This window comes from Scyliorhinus canicula, chromosome 8 (assembly GCF_902713615.1).
Source record: "Scyliorhinus canicula chromosome 8, sScyCan1.1, whole genome shotgun sequence".
Taxonomy (NCBI): domain Eukaryota; kingdom Metazoa; phylum Chordata; class Chondrichthyes; order Carcharhiniformes; family Scyliorhinidae; genus Scyliorhinus; species Scyliorhinus canicula.
This window is the reverse complement of record NC_052153.1, coordinates 167,204,776-167,223,848: the sequence shown is the minus strand read 5'-3', so window position 1 is coordinate 167,223,848 and position 19,073 is coordinate 167,204,776. Positions and strand designations below refer to the sequence as shown.

Genomic DNA, 19,073 nt, shown 5'->3' with positions numbered 1-19,073 from the left:
TGTGGCGACGAGGGGATTTTCAAAGTAACTTCATTGCAGTGTTGATGTAAGCCTACTTGTGACACCAATAAAGATTATTATTTTTAATGGAGAGCAAGCTGGCTACAGAACAGAAAACAAGGAAACAGGATTAAAGGCAGTTTCTCAATTGGTAAATGGTAGGAAGTGGTCTTCTACACATCAGCATTTATTGTCCAACATTTACATAGGACGCAATTTTCCCACCACAATGTGCTCAGCACCAATCACGTACACTAGCTACATAGTAGGGGGGACCAAAAATGGTTACGCGCCGGGTGCGGATCTGCGTCGATGCACCAGACCAGATCTGGGTCATTCCCTCGCTGGGCAGGATCCAGATCAGCATATTTAAATGAGTCATTATGCTCATTTAAATATGCATAGCCCATTCGAGGCTGCATTCACCGTCCCAGTGGTGAGGCCTCACACTGGTGTGAATTAGCAGTGGCTCCAGAAATCAAATCCAGGAGCGATGGCCATTCCGGGGGGTGCTCGGAGGCCATTGATGCCCCCGGATGGTGGGGGACAGGGCTGGCAACCTGGCAGTGCCAACAGGGCACCAGGCACCCTGGCAGTGTCAGGTTGGCACTGCCAAGGGACAGGGGATGAATGGGGGTTATGAAGGGCAAGGGTTGAAGGGAGGGTGATTCCCCGATGAGGATAGATGGTGTGAGGCCATTTCACGCAGATTTTGCTGGGGGAGGGGGTGGGGGGGAGAAGTTGTCCCTCCAGGGTCAAGGGTGTTGCCCATGTCTGCCAAGGGTGACAATGTCAGCGGGTGGAGTCATGGGGACCCTCAACCTAACTTTGAGATCTGGGCACCCTTCAAAAATGGCATTGCCATCTCAGAGGAGCCGGTCCTGCCAGTGTCTTTAGTTCCCCACTGCAGAAAAAAATTTGAAGTGTGGGATTTTCCCCGAGAAACTCTCAAACTACCAAAAATTAGGCGGGATTCTCAGGTTCCCGAGCCGCGTGTTTCCCACGTGCTGCCAGCAGGAAAAGTGAATGGCAACATAGAACATAGAACAGTACAGCACAGAACAGGCCCTTCAGCCCTCGATGTTGTGCCGAGCAATGATCACCCTACTCAAACCCACGTATCCACCCTATACCCGTAACCCAACAACCCCCCCCCACCCCCCAACCTTACTTTTTAGGATACTACGGGCAATTTAGCATGTCCAATCCACCTAACCCGCACATCCTTGGACTGTGGGAGGAAACCGGAGCACCCGGAGGAAACGCACGCACACACGGGGAGGACGTGCAGACTCCACACAGACAGTGACCCAGCCGGGAATCGAACCTGGGACCCTGGAGCTGTGAAGCATTTATGCTAACCACCATGCTACCGTGCAACGACCCAAGAATTCACACCAGTACTAAGTGTAGGTGAATACAGATCTAGATTGCACCCAAATATCCAGCAGGAATCACGCGGTGAAATCTGCCCAAAATTACCTTCAGTCATTTTCTGGGAGAATTATAAGCTGTACAGATTCAGGAATCTGAAGTACTATTTCAAATTTGTTGTTTACACCAAATTGGGAGGGACGCGGAAGATGGCGGCGCCAAAATATCGAAAACATTAATAAACTCAGAATCGGCAAATTAATTTCACTATAAATAAACGTGTGGCAGTACATTTTGGTAAGAATTGAAAAGAATAAGGGGACCACATACTTCTTGGAAAATAAGTCTCCAAATGGGGCCAAAAATTCTGCTGCTGGCCTACAGATTGTAAAAAAAAAGATGTATAGGAACTGGAGAAGGTGTAAAAATGATTTACCAGAAGATTACCAAAACAGAGGTCATGCCAATCAGGAATATAAAATAGGCTGTGTATTTATTTTTGTCTAGAAAGGGAAAATGGAGGCTGGATCAGGTCGAGGTCTTCACTTGTGCTGCCCTGTAGGGTAATGGGCCAAGCACTGGAAAATGGGATTCGTGGAGCCAGATCTTTGTTGACCAGCGTGGACACGATGGGCCAAATGGCTTCCTGCTGTCCTGTAAACATGTATGTTTCTATGAATCTAAGATAACGAAAGAGAATTGATAGAAAGTAATTCCATTTAGGGGGAGACCAGATTTAAAGGCCATGGTTCGTAATAAATCCAATAGGGAATTCTGGAGAAATATCTTCGCCCAGAGGGCAGTTACAATATGCAACTCAATACCATGTCATAGTTGACTGAATCAGCATTGCTGCATTTGTGGAGGTGCTGGACAGGCACATGAGCAAGAAGGGAATGGTAGGATATGTTAGTGGTGTTCGATGAAGTGTGTTGTCGGGCGGAGGAAGAATAATTGCCAAGCATAAACATCAGCTTGCACCCATTGGATCAAATGACCTGTTTCTGTCCTGTAAAAATACTTTGTATATATTCAATTGAAATATTTTACCTTGTAGTCTTTGAAATATTGGGTGTTATTTTAATGCAGTTTGTTTTTTTTAAAAAAGCTACAGGTTAAAATTGAAGAGAGTGATGAAAGAGCTCCGATCAAATACAACAGAAAATTATCCATTAGTTAATGAAGCTGCTGAATAAGAAAGTCAATGCTTTTTCATTTTAATCATAATATCGCATGTTGCAAATGTATGGTTGTATGAAGGCTCTAAACTTACAACTCTAAAGAATTTGGATATTTATGTGGAACAGAGAGTCAAACAAATTTATAAGCAACAGAAACTTTTCAGCCTCAATTAACTTGATCATCAGTCATGGATAGGGAAAATTCTGTACAACAAACATTCTACTGGCAAAGCTAAAGGATTTTCCACTTTCTTATTCATCCTCGTCATGCTTCACACAAATGAGACTCTGAATGATTCACCGGCCAAGTCCCGCCAGAATCAGAATGGGGCGCGGCCAGTAGATCCTGGGTACAGGTGTCTCCTGGGATTTCCGACGGTTGTTGTGATTACGAGACATTGTGATTTGGATCCTGTCCACAATGGGCAGGACCCAGACTTGCAGAGTTATGCGAGTTTAAGAGTTCACTTAACTCTGCTGATGCTAGATCGAACCAGCTCCTGGGATCTAGCGGCCGCATCGAGGAGGCGCCAGCCAGGCGTCGTTTAACATTGGTAGACACGAACCAACTGCGGCAGCAATTTGGCCTGAACAAAATGTCGGACAAGGCTCCCATCTGCAACAACCATAGGTTCAAACCAGCACTGACTGACGCCACCTTCAAAAGGTGGAGGCAGGACGGGGGGACACTGACAGTCAGGGACCTATACACGGACGACAGGATTGCAACACTGGACGAACTGACAGAGAAATTTCGGCTAGCTGGGGGAACGAGCTACGGTACCTGCAGCTCAAAAACTTCCTACGAAAGGAGACAAGGACGTACCCACAACCGCCACGACAGACACTACTGGAAGACCTACTGGACACAAGTATCCTAGAGAAAGGGAACTGTAGCGACATGTATGACCGACTGGTAGATAGGGACGACACCGTACTGGACGCAACAAGAAGGAAATGGGAGGACGACCTGGGGATGGAGATAGGGTGGGGACTCTGGAGCGAAGCACTGCATAGGGTCAACTCCACCTCCACGTGCGCAAGGCTCAGCCTGACGCAACTAAAAGTGGTACATAGAGCCCACTTAACGAGAAACCGTATGAGTAGGTTCTTCCCGGAGGTGGAGGACAGATGTGAACGGTGCCAAAGAGGCCCGGCCAACCACGCCCACATGTTCTGGTCTTGCCCCAGACTTGTGGAGTACTGGACAGCCTTCTTCGAGGCTATGTCCAAAGTGGTGGGGGTGTGGGTGGAGCCATGCCCGATAGTGGCGGTCTTCGGGGTTTCAGACCAGCCAGATCTATTCCTGGGGAGGAGGGCGGACGCCCTTGCCTTTGCCTCCCTGATCGCCCGCCGTAGAATCCTGTTTGGCTGGCGGTCAGCAGCACCGCCCAGAGCTGCAGACTGGCTGTCCGACCTCTCGGATTCTCTCCAAATGGAGAAAATCAAATTTGCCATCCGAGGGTCGGACGACGGCTTCCACAGAATGTGGGAGCCATTCATGCAACTGTTCCGGGACCTGTTTGTGGCCAACGTACAAGAGGAAGAATAGTCGGGGGAAGGTAACGGGTTCGTTACGGGGGTTTGATGGCTAGCTAAGGCCCAAAACCAAACTAAATAAATGCCAATAAACATGTTGGGGAATGTAAAATATGTATGCCGGCTAAGGGGGGAGGCCACAGTTATTACTACGAAGATGCTTACCTGTAAATATATATGTTGATTTATATATATATGTTGATTTTTGCGTGTTTTTTTTTTTCTCTAACAATTTGTAATTTGTTCAATATAAAACATGAAAACTGAATAAAAAACATTTATAAAAAAAAAACATTGGTAGACACAAACATGAGGGGTCGCCCGGGCGATCGGAGTCCTGCGGCTGGCTGGTATCTGGGCAGGGTGGCACCCTGGCAGCTCAGCACTGCCACCCGGGTGCCAGTCTGGCATTGTCAGGGTGGCATTTTTCCCACACTGGAGATGACCTGCCCGTATGAGGTGGGGTGCAGGGGGCTCGATGACCCCTAACAGGTGTGCTAGGGTGTTTGGGGGAGGTGTGAGGTTCCTGGGGTCACGTCGAGGGCGTGGAGAGATTTAGGGCACCATTTAAAAATGCTCGGAGCTCCTCAGTGCAGGATATGCAGCTGAGTGCAGCCTCGCCGGGGCATTCCCTGTTGTGGCCCCCAAAAGAAGAAAGTGCCGTGGGATAGCAGGGTCGTTCCCGGCACTCGTACCCTTTTAATCCTGTCCAGAATAGACTACTTTTTTGATTAGATCGCGGCCAAAGTTTGCTCGTCTAACTCAGTTAGCCGGAGCAACATGGCTACTTTCAAAACAAGTAGAAGAAAATGTGTCCAAGGTGGGTCGGCCAAGCTAAATTGGCCCTTCGTGTTCAACGGTTAGATGGGGTTATGGGGATAAAGTGGCGGAGTGGGCATAAGTTGGGGTTCTCTTTTGGAAGGTCGGTGCAGACTAGATGGGCCGAATGACCCCCTTCTGCACTGTAGGGAATATATGATTCCATAATCCATTAGCTTCAGAATAACCCTGACGAATGCGGACTGCTCGAAGACAATCATGTAACAATCATGTATGCAAACGGAGAGACAGGATCTACATATTACAGCTGGAGTGGGGGGGGAGTGGTTAGGGAGCAGGCAGCCTACCCCCACCGATAGGAGTCGGCAGGAAGAAGACTCGCTCCACACCAGCCATAACATGCTGCAGACGGTCTCACTGGGGAGAAGCCTCACTCTCGGGAGCTGCCAGCCAATACAGCCCAAAGGACTTAAACAGAAGGTACAGTGGCACAAGGCTTATGGGGCAGCAGATATCCCCTTCAAATTATTTTTCTGCAGGGAAAAAAAGCATGCAAAGCAGAGTTTGCATTATTGAAAATTTCAGGAATTATTTCCGGCACAGGGACACAGATTATAGAATCCCCCATTGAGTCGGCACGGTAGCACAGTGGTCAGCACTGTTGCTTCATAGCGCCTGGGTCCCAGGTTCGATTCCCGGCTTGGGTCACTGCCCGTGCGGAGTCTGCACGTTCTCCCCGTGTCTGTGGGGGTTTCCTCCGGGTGCTCCGGTTTCCTCCCACAAATCCCGAAAGACATGCTATCAGGTAATTTGGACATTCTGAATTCTCCCTCCATGCACCCGAACAGACGCCGGAATTTGGCGACTCGGGATTTTTCACAGTAACTTCATTTTAGTGTTAACGTAAGCTTACCTGTGACAGTAAAGCTTATAATTATTTGAGTCTGCACTGGCCCTCCGAAAGAGCACCCTACCTAGCAAGGCCCTCTCTGTAACCCTAACCTTTGGACCCTAAGGGGGCAATTTAGCATGGCCAATCCACCTAACTTGCACATCTTTGGACTGCGGGAGAAAACTGGAGCACCCGGAGGAAGCATGCAGATAGAGGAGAATGTGCAAACTCCACAGTCACCCAAGGTCGGAATCAAAGTCAGGTCTCTGGAGCTGTGAGACAGTTAACCACTGTGCCACCATGCCGCCCCAAAGTGGTTAGCACCAGGGTTGGGTTCAATTGCAGACTTGGGTGACTGTGTGCAGTTTGCACGTTCTCCCCATGTTAATGGTGACTATGGGTGATTTCTGATTCCTTTTTGTCATTTGTTTATGTGTACATTGCGGGCTAATATTTGGGGTTTGGTGGGAGGATGGGATCGTTGTTATTGATATGGGGATTGACATATTTGTTACTGATTATTGTCTATTGTTGGTGGGTGTAAATTTGGGAGAAAATGTGAAAAGGAGGCGAATAAAAAATATTTGTTTTAAAAATGGGATCCTTTGCTTTATTAATAGAGGCACGCTGACATATGGCTGTAGACATATCTTTGAGGAGGGGGAATATTTTCGAAGAATGTAAAGGCCTTGGAGAGGGTGCAGAGAAGGTTTGCTGGTACTGTATGGTACCAAGGATAACAGATGTATCCCGTGAGCAGAGAAAGCAAGATCAAATAGAGGCATTCAAAAGCATAAGAAAATGGGAAACAGGAGCAGTAGGCCATTCGGCCCCTCGATCTCAGTCTTTCAACCAGTTCATGGCTGATCTACCCCAAAACCATCTTCCCCAATACTCCCAAATCCCTTGATGCCTTTAATATCTAGAAATCTATTAACCTCTGTCTTGAACATACCCAATGACTGGGCTTCCACCCAATGACTGGGCTCCCACCCAATGACTGAATCCAGAATGCACCCCTGAACTGGTGCTGGAAGCAGACTGAACAATAACTTCAAAAGGGATTGGCTAAGTCAGGATTCTCAATCATTTACTCATGGGGTCCTCTCTTCTGTGTTATATAAACATCCGCAATTCACTTGCAACACAACAAAAGTATGCTTTCTGTATAAAAATTAGTCATATAATTAACCGTATGGATTTTCTTTTAAACGTCATGTGAAACTAATTTCTAGTATTGATGAACAATTGTGCCGAGCTGTGGAGGCATCTTTCACAACTCAAATGTACACTAGCCTGTCCAGTCACATACCGTGTTCTTATGGGACCCCTGGGACACGATTCTCCGCCTCCCACGCCGGATGGGAGAATAGCGGGAGGGCCTCCCGACATTTTTCACGCCCTCCTGCCATTCTCCCCCCCCCCCCAACGCCCGACCCACACCACTCCGAGGCCGATGGGCCGAGCGGCCGGGCCTTCACACCCGTTTCACCACGACAGCAAACACACCTGCTCGCTACCGTCGTGAAACGGGCGCCAGATGCCCGTTTGGGGCATCTAGAGGCCCGATTGGCACGGGAGCACCATGACTGTGCTCGTGAGGGGACAGGTGCCCACCGATCGTCGGGCCAGCCTCCAAAACAGACGCACTCTTTCCCCTCCGCCGCCTGGCAAGATCAAGCCGCCACGTCTTGCCGGGTGGCTGAGGAGAAAGACGCCAACTGCGCATGCGCAGGTTGGCGTTGTCCAACCTGCGCATGCGCGGCTGACGTCATCGGCCGCGTCAGCCGCCGTGACGCTTGACGTGCGGCCTTGACGGCCGTCGTCAAGGCCGCGCCGCTGTGACGCACGGGGCCGCGCTCCTAGCCCCGCCCGGGGGGGGGAGAATCGGCCCCGGAAGTGGTCCTTGGCCTGTCCCACGGCAGCCTTTACGATTCTCCGCATTTGCGGAGAATCGCGCCCCTGTTGCTGTGTCTCCCCGGGTCCATCCAACCCCTGGCTACCTTCTTAGAGGAGTAAACCCGTTCAGCCCTGAAACATGGTCATCTTCGATTCACCCAGATCCACACCATCATCTGCTTCATCTCGCCCATCTTGGGGCACTTTCCTTTTCTTTTTGCATCTGGTTTTTGGGGAGATTTCTTTCACAAACTCCCTTCCCAGGCATCTGTTGTTATAGGCTCGTGATTTATTGTTTTTTTTTAAAGCCAAGCCACTTGCTGACACAGGACGTCATCCACCCGTGACGCACTTGCTGAGAATGGACGCGAAGGAGACGGCATTACACTAAACTTTTGCCAGACCCCTTGCAACCTTCTTCGGCAATGTAAAGCGGTTGCAATCTCCAGGGGACCACAGAGCCTCCTATTGACAATCCCAGCGAGAAATAGAAAAAAAAAAGAATTTCAGGGCTATGGGGAAAGAGTAGAGCACTAGGACTATTTGAATAGCTCTTTCAGAAAGTTGCCACAACAACAAGGGGTATTATAAAATTATTTTGCACAGAATCAAGACAATCACTGGCAATCTCAGAAGTCCAGTGACAACAGTGATCAAATAAAACCAGCTAATTAATTCACACGTCCCAACTATCTCAAAAAAACAGCTGCAAATTGTTTTGTTTATGAAGGCTATAATCCTTTGCATAAGACAACAAGCAGGCTGTCTCCAGAACTACACCCCATAGTAAAAGGAAAGTGTCAAACAACTAGTCATACATAATTTCTTGGAGGACAAGCACTACATATTAGGTCAGAAGTGTGCATGTTTGAGGATGACTGCACAATGTTCAGCACCATTCGCAACGACTCAGTTAATGAAGCAGTCCATGTCCAAATGCAGACAATATTCAGGTTTGGTCTGACAAGTGGCAAGTTACATTCATGCTACACAACTACCAGGCAATGATCATCTCCTACAAGAGAGAATCTAACCATCGTCTCTTAATATTCAATGGCATTACCATCGCTAAATCCCCTACAATCAACATCCTGGGATTACCATTGATCAGAAACTGATCTGGACTAGCCATATACATAGAACATATAACAGTACAGCACAGAACAGGCCCTTCGGCCCTCGATGTTGTGCCGCGCATTGCCCGAAACCAAGATCAAGCTATCCCACTCCGTCATTCTGGTGTGCTCCACGTGCCTATCCAATGACCGCTTGAAAGTTCCTAAAGTGTCCGACTCCACTGTCACAGCAGGCAGTCCGTTCCACACCCTAACCACTCTCCGAGTAAAGAGCCGACCTCGGACATCCCTCCTATATCTCCCACCCTGAACCTTATAGTTATGCCCCCTTGTAACAGCTACATCCACCCGAGTAAATAGTCTCTGAACATCCACTCTATCTATCCCCCTCATCATCTTATAAACCTCTATTTAGTCGCCTCTCATCCTCCTCCGTTCCAAAGAGAAAAGCCCTAGCTCCCTCAACCTTTCCTCACAAGACCTACCCTCCAAACCAGGCAGCATCCTGATAAATCTCCTTTGCGCCCTTTCCAATGCTTCCACATCCTTCTTATAGTGAGGTGACCAGAACTGCACACAATACTCCAAATGTGGTCTCACCGGGGTCATGTACAGTAGCAGCATAACCCCACGGCTCTTAAACTCAAGCCCCCCGTTAATAAATGCTAACACACTATAGGCCTTCTTCACGACTCTATCCACTTGAGTGGCAACCTTCAGAGATCTGTGGACATGAACCCCAAGATCTCTCTGTTTCTCCACATTCCTCAGAACCCTGCCGTTGACCCTGTAATCCACATTCAAATTTTTTCTCCCAAAATGAATCACCTCGCACTTATCAGGGTTAAACTCCATTTGCCATTTTTCGGCCCAGCTCTGCATCCTACCAATATCTCTTTGCAGCCTACAACAGCCCTCCACCTCATCCACTACTCCACCAATCTTGGTGTCATCAGCAAATTTACTGACCCAACCTTCAGCCCCCTCCTCCAAGTCATTGGTAAAAATCACAAATAGCAGAGGACCCAGCACTGATCCCTGTGGTACACCGCTGGTAACTGGTCTCCAGTCTGAAAATTTTCCATTCACCACCACCCTCTGTCTTCTATATGATAGACAGTTACTTATCCAATTGGCCAAATTTCCCTCTATCCCACACCTCCTTACTTTCTTCATGAGCTGACCATGGGGAACCTTATCAAACGCTTTACTAAAATCCATGTATATGACATCAACTTCTCTACCTTCATCTACATACTTAGTTACCTCCTCAAAGAATTCAATCAAATTTGTGAGGCAAGACTTACCCTTCACGAATCCGTGTTGACTATCCCGGATTAAGCTGCAACTTTCCAAATGGTCATAAATCCTATCCTTCAGGACCTTTTCCATCAACTTACCGACCACCGAAGTAAGACTAACCGGCCTATAATTACCAGGGTCATTCCTATTCCCTTTCTTGAACAGAGGAACAACATTTGCCACTCTCCAGTCCTCTGGCACTATCCCCGTGGACAGTGAGGACCCAAAGATCAAAGCCAAAGGCTCTGCAATCTCATCCCTTGCCTCCCAAAGAATCCTAGGATATATCCCATCTGGCCCAGGGGACTTGTCGACCCTAAGGTTTTTCAAAATTGTTAATACATCCTTCCTCAGAACATCTACCTCCTCCAGCCTACCCGCCTGTATCACACTCTCATCCTCAAAAACATGGCCCTTCTCCTTGGTGAACACTGAAGAAAAGTATTCATTCAATGCCTCTCCTATTTCTTGACTCCATGCACAAGTTCCCACTACTGTCTTTGACCATCCCTAACCTCACCCTGGTCATTCTTTTATTTCTCACATAAGAGTTTTTACTTGGGGTTGGAGTTTTTCTTGATGCGGCCCGCCAAGGACTTTTCATGCCCCGTCCTAGCTCTCCTGAGCCCTTTTTTTAAGCTCATTCCTTGCTACCTTGTAACCCTCAAGCGACTCAACTGAACCTTGTTTTCTCATCCTTACATACGCTTCCTTTTTCCTCTTGACAAGACATTCAACCTCTTTTGTGAACCATGGTTCCCTCACACGGCCATTTCCTCCCTGCCTGACAGGGACATACCTATCAAGGACACGCAGTATTTGTTCCTTGAACAAGCTTTTCCCTGACAGTTTCTGTTCCCATCTTATGCTCCCTAATTGCATCATAATTACCCCTCCCCCAATTATAAACCTTGCCCTGCCTTATGGCCCTATCCCTCTCCATTGCAATAGTGAAAGACACCAAATTGTGGTCACTATCTCCAAAGTGCTCTCCCACAAACAAATCTAACACTTGGCCCGGTTCATTACCCAGTACTAAATCCAATGTGCCCCCCCTCTCGTTGGCCTGTCTACGTACTGTACAAAAACTGCCCCATCCGAACTGTTCGACCTATAGAGGTTCCAATCAATATTTGGATAATATACTGTGGCTACCAGGGCAATTCAAAGGATAGGAATCCTACAGTAAGTAACTTCGCCTCCTGGCCCGCCCATGGCCTGCCCACCATCTACAAGGCACAAGATGAATGCAGCTCCAACAACACTCAAGAAGATCGACACCATCCAGGACAAAGCAGCCTGCTTGATTTCTCCCCCTTCCACAAACATTCAAACCCTCCACCATCGACAAACAGTGGCAGCCACATGTTCCATCTACAAGGTGCACTGCAGTAACTCACAAAGGTTAATTGGACAGCACCACCTAGGGCAGCACGGTAGCATTGTGGATAGCACAATTGCTTCACAGCTCCAGGGTCCCAGATTCGATTCCGGCTTGGGTCACTGTCTGTGTGGAGTCTGCACATCCTCCCCGTGTGTGCATGGGTTTCCTCCGGGTGCTCCGGTTTCCTCCCACAGTCCAAAGATGTGCAGGTTAGGTGGATTGGCCATGATAAATTGCCCTTAGTGTCCAAAATTGCCCTTAGTGTTGGGTGGGGTTACTGGGTTATGGGATAGGGTGGAGGTGTTGACCTTGGGTAGGGTGCTCTTTCCAAGAGCCGGTGCAGACTCAATGGGGTGAATGGCCTCCTTCTGCGCTGTAAATTCTATGAAAAATCCACCACCACCATCATCGAGAAGGACAAAAACAGCAGATATCTGGGAACCCAACCACCTGGAGATTCCCCTCCAAATCACTCACCACCCTGACTTGGAAATATAGCGCCGTTCCTTCACTGTTGCGAGGAAAAACTCCCTCCCTAACCGCACAGTGGTTGTACCTGCACCTCAAGGACTGCAGTGGTTCAAGAAGCAAACTCACCACCACCTTCTGGAGGGCAACCAAGGATGGGCAATTAGTGCTGGCCTAACCAGCGACGCACACATCCCATAAATGAATAAAACAACCAAACTCACCTGTAATTGTGGCATTCAGAAATTACCCATTTATTTGAAAACATTTCGTCTCAAGCTCATGTACTGCCAACAGTAAAGGAAAGTGTTAGTAACTGATGGTTGGCAATGAAGCTAGCTCATCTCCCATTTCAGTGAGGAAAAAAACACTTTAATCATTAAGCTTTATTTTGCAAACATTTTCGCATCCATCTCATGAGCTGGCCAGGCTGACCTACACCAAATATTTATTTAGTTACCAAAGAATTGTTTCTTGCAATGTTTTCCAAATATTGCTGGAAAGAGACATGCTGCCGAAACTTTTTGTCTTGCACGAATCAGGACAAATGAAAGAATGGCAAATTTCTAGCAATCACAACAATTTATACTACATGTGAAAATAGTGCTGATTGCTTTGCTTTCTCCATCACAAGGTCTCAGCAAAATAATTGAGGAACAATAGGCTCCCCAAGCTCCAAAAAGGTGCAAGATTTGACGTATTCATTTTGTTTTCAGAGAATGGGTCCATGTACAAGTGTATGTCATTTCTAGAAGTGTAAATGAGCCACATTACGGGCTCAACTAATAATCTTAAATTAGCTCATGGCGCCGAGGTCCCAGATTCGATCCCGTCTCTGGGTCACCGTCCATGTGGAGTTTGCAAAGGTTTCGCCCTCACAACCCAAAGATGTGCAGGGTAGGTGGATTGGCCATGTTAAATTGCCCCTGAATTGGAAAAAATTAATTGGGTCCTCAATTTATTTATTTTTAATTATCTTAATTGAGTTGTTAAAGTAGCTGTTGGCACACTGAGGATTGATCAGCAGGTGTTGCAATTGTGATCCTAGAATCATATCTATCATATCTAACAGTATACATTTTGTTTTGGGTTTTGTAAGTGCGGGCTCATTCTCTATTTATTTCTTCATAGCAACACCTCGATCAGAGTCAACTCGCCAATCAGCACCCTTTTCTATTGTAGTATAAATTGTGATCATTTAAAATTTAGCAGACAGAAAGCAACATGTCTCTCTTTTCAGCAATTTTCCAAATGATTCTCTCTTGGGTTTTTTTTTGAAGCATTTAACTGTTTCAAAAGTGAGCGGAGCGACCCGCTTTGAACAGCATAAATTGGCAGTCATTGTATAAAGGGTTTAGAGGGGGCGGGTTGCTTGAAATTTATTCAGGGGAGTGTCTTGTATCAATATATAGAATGCTCAACAGGAGATGGAGCAATGCTGGATCTAGTTCTGGGGAACAAAGCGGAAACAATGTGGCAGTGGAGGAGCATTTTAGTGATTGTAACCACAACACGTAATAATAATAATAATCGCTTATTGTCACAAGTAGGCTTCAAGGAATTTACTGTGAAAAGCCCCTAGTCGCCACATTCCGGCGCCTGTTTGGGGATTCCTGGTACGGGAATTGAACCCGTGCTGCTGGCCTTGTTCTGCATCACAAGCCAGCTGTTTAGCCCACTGTGCTAAGCGAGCCCCGATAAAGCTTTGACCACGTTAGTGGTCAAGTTTGTTATGGACAAGGAAAAAGACAGTTTTGGATTGGGGCAAAGCAGATTTTACTGAAATAATTGGGAGCAGCTTCTTGTGGGAAACTCTACAGCTGAGGAGTGAGGGCATTCAAAACGGAAATGGGGAGAGTACAGGTTCAACGTGTTCCCTATAGGGGGAAATGTAGGAGGAATAGGTTCAGGCAACCCAGGATGTCTAGGACAATCCAGGACTGGAGAAAGAGGAAGAGAAAGGCTTTTAGCGAGTCCCAATGGAGAAATTCAACTGCAGCCCTAGAGGAATATGGGGCAAGAGGGAATATAGGAAGTGCAAGAGGGAACTTTATATAGCAATGAGAAGAGCACAAAGGGGGCATGAAAAAGGTCTTGCAAGTAAGAATCCTATGATATTCTATAAATACATTAAGGGGAAGAGATTAAACAGGGAAAAAGAGTAGGGCCCATTGGAGGCCAAGGGGGCAATGTGTGTGTGAAGCTGCAGGACATCATAAGAGTGTTAAACAAATACTTCTCATCCGCCCTCACTCAGGAGAATTCAGGAAATGGGACTGTAAGGACGCTGAACCGTTTGACATAGAAGTGAAGATGTATTGGAGACTTTGAAGTGCTTATAAATAGACAAATCCCCAGATCCGGATGAATTTGCATCTCAGGCTGCTGTGGGAGGCAAGGCAGGAAATTGCAGGGCTCTGACGCAAGTTTTTAATTTCTCTCTGGCCACAGGGGAAGTGCCAGAGGACTGGAGAACAGATAATGTTGTTCCACTTTTCAAGAAGGGTGATAGGAATAAATTGGAGAATTGCAGACCAATGAGTCTCATGTCAGTGGTAGGGAAAGTATTGGAGAAAATTCTGAAGGAGAGAATTAATTTCCACTTGGAAAGGCATGTGTTGATTCGGGATAGTCAGCATGGAAACAGGACAAGGGAGTGTGTAATAAATGGCAGGACACTAAGAAGCTCAGAGTAACAGATGGATCTTGGGGGACTTGTTCACAGATCCCTGAAGGCGGCAGAGCAGGTGAATAGGGTGGTTAAGAAGGTACATAGGACACTTGGCTTTATCAGTCATGGCATAGAATATAAGATAAAGAAGGTTATGATGGAGCTGTACAGAACATTGATCAAGCCACAGCTGAAGTACGATGTGCAGTTCTGGTCACCTCACTATGGGATAGAGGTGATTGCACTGGAGGGGGTACAGGGGAGATACATCAGGATGTTGCCTGGGGTGGAGCATCTGAGCTAGAAGGAAAGACTGGATAGGCTTGGATTTTTTCTTTAGAGCAGAGAAGGCTGAGGGGGGGATATGATTGAGGTGTAGAAGATTAGGAAGCGGCTGTTCCTCTTGGTTGAGGGGGTCAATCACAAGGGGCATAGTTTTAGCATGAGGGGCAGGAGATTTGAGAAAATAATTTTTTACTCAGAGGGTGGCGAGAATCTGGAATGCACTGCCTGGGAAGGTAGTACAAGCTGGAAACCTCACAAAAGTACTTGGATGAGCACTTGAAATACCATCACGTTCAAGGATATGGGACAAGTGCTGGCAAATGGGATTAGCGTGAGATATGGGGTTGTTATTGTCAGTGCAGACTCGATGGGCCGAAGGGCCTTTCTTGCGCTGTGCGACTATGACTCTTTGAAAACTGCAGAATGGTATTGATTTGGTCTCTTTTCTAAGTTTGAAAGGGACTGGAACACACATGTACATTGTTGCAGATATCCTAATAGTCCCAGCATGATAATTCTTTTATGAAGGGTGAACTTCTCCCATTTTGAGACTCAGTGCAGTGGCAGGCGGTTGACAGCACCTTGACCAGAATAGCAGGATCCCGCGCCAGATTCTGCACTTGGAACTCATTAATTATGTACAGGTGAGTTCCCCTGACTCGCTTGGCAGGCCAGCGACTGATTGGTCTGCTCATTCTCAGGTGACGAGTTCAAATGTCCCAGCACCATATTTAAATACCAGTCCCACACCCATGTCACTCTCTCCAGCCCACCCATCTTCACCAAGCCATGCAGGATGTTAGCAACCCAGAGGGATAAGGCTAACAGCCTCAAGAAGAAATCTGTTCTTCAATTCAATCACCTTTCCTCGAAGCCTGCGAGGCGCCCTTGCTCCACTTAGATATCTATGCACCGCATCTGGGGTCTTCTTCCATCCCCTTCCAGTAAATGATGTGGTATCCCTTTAGCCCCCTTGTTTGTGAGCATTTCATGCAGCCTTGTTGGGGTCCAGTTTCCCTCCTCTCAACCTTCTCCTTGCCTTCCATTCTCATCCACCTCCTCCATCCCCTGCCTGCCATTGCGAGCCCTTGCCCTATCCCTCATTCTTGCACAGCACTCCTTCAACATTTCCCCCCCCCCCCTAATCTTTGTAAGGCTACCCCCCCCCCCCCCCCCAGTCAACCTTTGGAACCCTGTTGTGGTGACTGCACGAGTCCCACAGCACAGTGCTATCCAGATAAACACTAGTGTGTGGCGCCAGTGGGGGAGGAAACCCCTGTACCTCCCAACTCCATGCACAGTACTGAACTGAGACAGGAGGGTCAATGGGTCTCACAGCACGGTGCTGTCCATGAAGACCAGGCCAGCATGGAGATGAAGGGCTGGAACCGGCCTGCCCCAGGAGAGTGCCGAACAGCTCATCAGGAGCAGCACTGCATTATGGCAGAAAAGGCAATGTTGCACTCACCGTCCACAGAGGACCACATTGTGCAATCTTCGGCAATTGGGTTTGACGCTGATGTGATATCCCGCTGACGTGATGAGCGATTGGAAGGCCTGATGAGATGGCAGCAGGCACCTGCTTTAATGAGCATTCATCAGATGCCAGTGGGGTGATCAACCTGCCATTGGGAGAACTGCAGCTGCAACTTTATGCCGCCAGGTTTCTAACTCTTCGGCTCTTGCCAGATTCTCCGCACTTTCCCGCCACGAACCACCCACGGGCGGGTTGGGAGGATTCTGCCCACATTTCACTGCTGGATGAAGATCATCCCTCATCATCTTCAGCTTCAAACACTGTTGGTAAAACCTGGGCACAATTCATTTTACTTCCCAGCTTTACACGATTTGTGACCTCAGTAATTGCCATCCTGTCTCTCACCCCTTGGATCCTAATTTAGATTCCATGGTAAAGATCAAATCTAATCCAAAAGCATACAGTTCTGATCGTTCCAGAGAGGCAAAAAGTATGTACAAGGATAATATCAGAAGTGCGAAATTGTACCCATCAGAAAAGAAGGAACAAGCTGGGTGTCGTGTTATTTTCCCCTTCTTAAAGAGAGAAGGCTGATGGTGATTGAATGAAATTATGAAAAGGTATGGACAAATGAATTAACTGAAAATGAAATGAAATGAAAATCGCTTATTGTCACAAGTAGGCTTCAAACGGTTAAATCGGGATAAATTAAATCGGGAATTCAGAAGAGTGGTGAGAATGTGGAACGTGTGGCTGGCCAGAGAGAGTAGGTTAGGCGAACAGTACAGATCCATCTTCAGGGGAATCCAGATAGGAGGAAAAGACGAATCTCGGATTTTGCTGAACAAGTTCGATGAGGATGGATGAGTGGACAGTCAAGTGGAGCATAAACTCTGGCGTACATCACTTGGGTTGAATGGGTAGTTTTTTAAATGCTGTATTCTAATATCTGTGTCTTCTACTAATACAACCGCATTCATAAATTAGCTTATGTGACGCCCACTTGCGTTTTGGAACACAGATACGCAAGATAAAGTTTTTATCAAGATAAAGCCTTTATACAGGCTGTTATTTCGAAACATTGAAAAAGGGAGCAGAAAGAGGTGCAGGAATAGGCCATTCGGCCCTTCAAGGTGGCTCCACCATTCCATGATCATGGTTGATCTGATATGACAATTCGCAAATCCACTTTCGTGCCTTATCCCTTTAACCCTGGATTCCCTGGCTGATCCACTACCTCAACACTTAGGTGGCATGGTAGCACAGTGGTTAGCACTGTTGCTTCACAATGCCAGGTTCCCACATTCATTTCCCTGCTTGGTCACGGGCGTCTGCACGTTCTCCCTGAGTCTGCGTGGGTTTTCTCCGGGTGCTCCGGATTCCTCCCACAAGTCCCGAAAGACATACTCTCAGGTGAATTGGACATTCTGAATTCTCCCTCCATGTACACGAACAGGTGCTGGAGTGTGGCATCTAGGGGCGTTTTATAGTAACTTCATTGCAATGTTAATGTAAGCCTACTTGCGACAATAAAGATTATTATACTCCAGCGCTCTTCCCCGAGACACCTTTAGAGTCCAGAAATCTATTTCCTTCTTAAATATATTCAGTGACTTGGCTTCCACTGCCTTCTGTGGTAGAGAATTCCACAGCTTTACCACCCTCTGAGTGAAGATGTTTCTCCTCAGTCCTAAATGACCTGCCCCATATCCTGAGACCATGGACCTGTGTTCTAGAACCCGCGCTTCCCCAACCCCCCATCCGCCCCCGCCCCCCCCTATTCCCCCCCCATTCCCCCACCCCCCCCCGCCCCCAATTCCCCCCATCCCCCCCCGCCCCCCATTCCCCCCATCCCCCCCCCGCCCCCCCATTCCCCCGAGAGGAAACAACATCCTTGCATCCAGTCTGCACAGCCAGAATTTTACGTGTTTCAATTAGACCTCCTCTCATTCTTCTATATTCCAGCCAACCCAATCTTTCCTCATACGACAGTCCTACCATCCGAGGAATCAGTCTGGTGAACCTTTGCTGCACTCCCTCAATGACAATTACATCCATTCTCAGATAAGGAATCTGCACACAATAATGTATTTCCTAGGCACCTCTGGGAAGCTGCTGAGGGCATCCACGATCCAGGCCCTCAGCACCAACCTTGACAACTCTTCGGATGAGGAACCTGATAATAATGCCTTGGAAGACCCGTTCACAGCACACACCCACCCATACAGTAGCCTCTGGGTCACATCTGGTGAGAACAGCGCACCATCTGAACCATAGAAAATGGAGACAGAGGCAAAGGCCGCCAGCACTTGCAGGACTGCTGGAGGCCATGATCCTGCTGAGCCAGATGACAAGGCTCCAGACTCGGTCCAGAATGTTGACCCAGCAACACTGATGGAACGGCGATATATTTCCAAGTCAGGACAGTGACTGACTTGGAGGGGAACTTCGAAGTGGTGGTTTTCCCATTTGCCTGTGGCCCTTGCCTTCTAGGATGGCAGCAGTCATGGGTTTGGAAGGTGTTGCCAAAGGAACCTTAGCGAGTTCCAGCAGTGCATCTTGTAGATGGTACACAACGCTGCCACTGTTCTGTGGCGGAGGGAGCAAATGTTTGTGGATGGGGTGCCAATCAAGTGGGTTGCTTTGTCCTGGATGGTATCAAGCTTCGAGTGATGTTGGAGCTGCACTCATCCAGGCAAGGGGAGAGTATTCCATTACACTCCTTACTGTGCCTTGTAGATGGTG

General features: G+C 47.7%; 1 protein-coding gene across 6 annotated transcripts in view; it reads right to left on the bottom strand.

The window, feature by feature from the left end:
* acsl1a (acyl-CoA synthetase long chain family member 1a) overlaps positions 1-19,073 on the bottom strand; it is a 295,407-nt gene that overhangs the window by 81,899 nt on the left and 194,435 nt on the right. The window lies entirely within an intron of this gene.